This window comes from Belonocnema kinseyi, chromosome 10 (genome assembly GCF_010883055.1).
Source record: "Belonocnema kinseyi isolate 2016_QV_RU_SX_M_011 chromosome 10, B_treatae_v1, whole genome shotgun sequence".
NCBI classification, from domain to species: Eukaryota; Metazoa; Arthropoda; class Insecta; order Hymenoptera; family Cynipidae; genus Belonocnema; species Belonocnema kinseyi.
The window spans coordinates 83127535-83131820 of NC_046666.1; the positions used below are offsets into that span (position 1 = coordinate 83127535).

A 4286-nucleotide genomic window follows, 5' to 3' on the forward strand; every position below is an offset into this window, starting at 1 on the left:
TTAAAATAAAAAAATCTGTGTGTCAAACCACAATCCAATCCGACTATTCTTTCAAAAGTTATCCGATATACAGACAACCACAACCACAATAACGACGACGTACACGCCAGAGACAGATACCGATGTAAAAACTTGTTTTTCTGACTCAAGGAGCCTCAAAACGTCGAAATTTAATGAAATTCGCGAAAATCATTTTTCGCATAAAACTCTTCTCATTATGGATGAGAATGTGATAAAATAATCATGGGGCCTTGAAAAAGTAGAGTTTGTCGCCTCTTGACTTTTTTCCATATCAAGCTTTTTTTGCTTCAAATGTCCATTTTCGTTTGGTTTTTTGGATTTTGAAAATCCTTTAACTTTGGTGAATTTGATTTTATCAAAAAAAGTTGTCAGGATAAATTGTTCATATTTTTTTGTACCATAAATAGCTGTCGATAAAATTTTCAAATTTTGAAAAAAAGTGGTCTCAAAAATTTTGAAAAAGCTTCAACTTTTTGGATTTTTATCAAAAATGGCTGTTTAACGAACTCGATCTTTCTTTTTGGTCCCTCGAACAGTGTGTCAAAGCCCAATCCAATCGGACCAGTCTTTCGAAAATTATCTGATATACAGACAACAATAACGATGACGCCGGACACACAAACAGACTCCGACGTAAAAACTTGTTTTTCTGACTCACGGGGCCTCAAAATGTCGACACTTGATAAAATCCGAAAAAGTTATTTTTCATAAAAAACTAATATCTTCTCATTTTTTATGAGAATGTAGAAATTATCAGCAATATCTGTAGAAAATCTTTCAAAGAATAAAATTATTGTCCCGTAAGTTACAACCGAAAAATTACAATTTCAAAAAACTGAAAGTTGTTTTAAATATTAAGCTAGACTCGCGACCGGGACAAATCAGAAAATGAAAGTAAATTTGAAAATTGAACTGCAGTTCGAGTATTAAAAACTAAACAGTGATTGATTTTACAAGGTGATTCTAGATCTGTTCAAAATGATATAATTTACATATTTTAACGTTAAAATTTGAACTAATTTAATTGCAAAGCCTTATTAGTGACACAAGTGTAAAGTTCGAATTAATGGCTTCTTAACTGAATGTCTTTATTCAATTTCAAAATCTTTTTGAATTATTTCAGTATAAAATATTCCATTTTTAATCTATTTGGTTTGGAAATAAAAAAATAAAAAAACAATTTTCAATAGTAAACAATTTGAAAATGAATTGTCACAATTTCAGAGTGACAAATTTAAACTTGGAATGTTACGATTATAATTGTTTAATTTTTTTATTTGTATTTCGAAGGTAAAAGTATTTCATTTTGATTCTTAAAGAACAGTTAAATAAGCATTAATTTAGAAAAAAATCAAATAAGCTGGAGGTTTCTGAATGTTACAAAGAAAAGAACAAAATTTAGAGCTTCTCAAGAATTTTTAAATACTAGGAAAACAATAAAAATTTCTGGGTAGATTTAAAATGATTTTTTATTTTGAAGAAGTACATAACTCGAAGAGAATATTTAAAAATATTTCAAAACATTTCAAAAAATTTACAATATTAGAAAAAATCTGGAAGCTCTTAAAACAATTTTGTGTGCAGGATTTTACAAAAATGGTAGGAAAATGGGAATCTGTCTAAAAGACATTTAAAAGTTCCGAAAAATTTAAAAAATAATTTTAAAAGATTTGAAACAATTTAAAAGAGAATAGATACTTTTGATGATTTTGAAATGTTTTCAAATGTTGACTTTCTATTTTGAAAAATTACATAATTTTAAGAGGAGGTATAAAAATATGGGACCACTGACAAAAATTCCGAAAGGGATGAATGAAAAATCACAAAAAATGGAATCTCCGGCACTTGAATAATAATTTTATAAAAATTGTATTTAAAAATACATAAAAAAAAACACGTGTTCTTTGAAAGAAAAAAATTTTCTGCCTAAATTTTCTTCCTACCTACATAATAACATTTTTGAAACAAACTTTGCAGGATTCAATTCAACAAAGATTTGTATCAAAATTTATTTTTATTATTTCTTTTATTAATGAAAAATTCGATTTTTCAGAACTTTTTTATGTTTTTTTCAAATACTATGCACATTTTCACACAAATTTTTCATCCTGAAATATATATTCGATTATTGTATTTTCAATAAATAAATAATATTTAATAAACAATTTTTTAAATTGGTTAAATTCAGGAATTTTCTAATTCGAATATTTCATGATTCAGGCATTTTCTTTGGAGATTTTTAAAATTCAGTAATATCTTCTTGTCTGCAATTTTATTTTTCATGAATTTTCCAATTTGACTTTTATATTTCGGGACTTTTATAATTTCGGGAATTTAATTATTGGTTATTTTTCAATGTACGAATTTTACAGTGTCATGAATTTTATTTTTCGGGATTTTTCCGTCGCTTTTTCTGAAAAATAAAATTCCCACATCACTGTAAAAATTCCGAAATTATAACATTGCAATGTTATAATTTCGGAATTTTTACGGTGATGTGGGAATTTTATTTTTAATTTTTCAATTCGGGACTTTTATATTTCGACAATTCAATTTATTGAATACTCGAAATATAAAAGTCCCAAATTGGAAAATTCTCGACAATTTACAATCTTACCGAATTTACGAATTGCCGACAGAAAATTTCCGAATTATACAATATCCGGGCTAAACAACTCTCTAATTTGAACAATTAAAAAATAGTTACTTAAAAAAAAATTTAATAGAATAATACAATATTTTTACCGAGGAAAAAACTTTTTTAATGTTTAAAGTTTCTAAAAACTATTGTTTGAATTAAAAATAACAATAATTGAACAAATGTATTTTTGGATAATAAAAGTTGTTTGAAAATATCGAAAAAATAAAATTATTATTTAAAAAAATAAAAGTCGCGTTAAATCAGGCTGCATTGAATCTTGCAAAGTTTGTTTCACTTGAAGCTCACGTGTTTTAAATTTATGTTTGTATCACATTTTTATACAATTATTTTAATTTTAAATTAAAACAATAATTTAAAAAAATTAAACATTAAACCAAATTTCTATAATAAAAATATTTGATTATTGTATTTTTAATAAATAAATAATATTGACCACATAACTTTTTTCTCAATTTTTGCAATTCGGGAATTTTCTAGTTTGTATACTTTTATTATTAGACAGCATTCGGCCTGGAGTTTTATTATTCGGGAATTTTCAAATTCGATAATATTGTAAACTGTCTAGAATTTCATTATTCTAGAATTTTTAAATTCGGGATTTTCAGGTTTCAGCATTTTGTTATTTCGGGAAGTTTACAGTGTCGAAAATATTTCAAAAATTTTTAAAGATTTATAAAATTGTAAAAAAATCTTGAAGATTTTGAGGCATTTAAATTTTAAATTAATTTAATTTAAATTTATTTTAAAATATATTTTATGGAATATGATATTTTTTATGACTGTGCCAGTGAAATTCTGTTTGTCTAATTTTGTTTGCCAATGCCAAACGTAATCTGGATTGGAACTGTCGTCTTAACATCTAAAAACCGAAAGAACAGTTTTCCTATCACTTGGAATTATAATTATATTTTTATAAAAACGTTAGAAATTATAATAATTAAGAAATTGGAAAATACATACGAGAACTTGATTAGACGAATAGTCTAAAAATGTCCGTAGAAATTGCAGATCACCAGAATAAAAATAAAAACTAAATAATATTAAAGAACTATATATAGACAGTATATAGAATGAAAATTATGATTAATAATTTTAGAATTAGTGGAAAATATATGAAACCGTAATATAAATTACTCATCGACTTATATTGGTGGTATTTATTAAGGGCATGTGACACAGCTAAATACCTATATTACCGACCACAGTTTTTCAGTTCACTGAATGTTTTTTTGAACCTAAGAACTTTTTTTGTAAATAAAATATCGAGCTGAAACTTTGGGAAATTTATTAGAGTACAATAAAGTACGTTTAGGTACTGAATTTTGGTAGGAACTTCACTGAAAATTATTTCATCTTTTTTCTGAACTTCAACATTTTTTTAACGTTCGAACTTTTTTTATACATAAAATATCGGTCTCAAACTTTGAGAATTGCAAGAGCCGAAAGAAAACTACGTTTAAGTACAAAGCTTAATAATAAAAGATGTAAAAAATATATTTCCACAATCAATTCCAACGGCATCAGCCGGTAACATTGTACACGAAAATACGAAACCTGGCGGCCACTAGACGAGGCTCTAGAGGGTTCGTATTTTCGTGTACAA

General features: G+C 25.9%; 1 protein-coding gene across 5 annotated transcripts in view; it reads right to left on the bottom strand.

Moving 5' to 3' along the window:
- LOC117181854 (ankyrin-1-like) overlaps positions 1 to 4286 on the bottom strand; it is a 20655-nt gene that overhangs the window by 14665 nt on the left and 1704 nt on the right. The window lies entirely within an intron of this gene.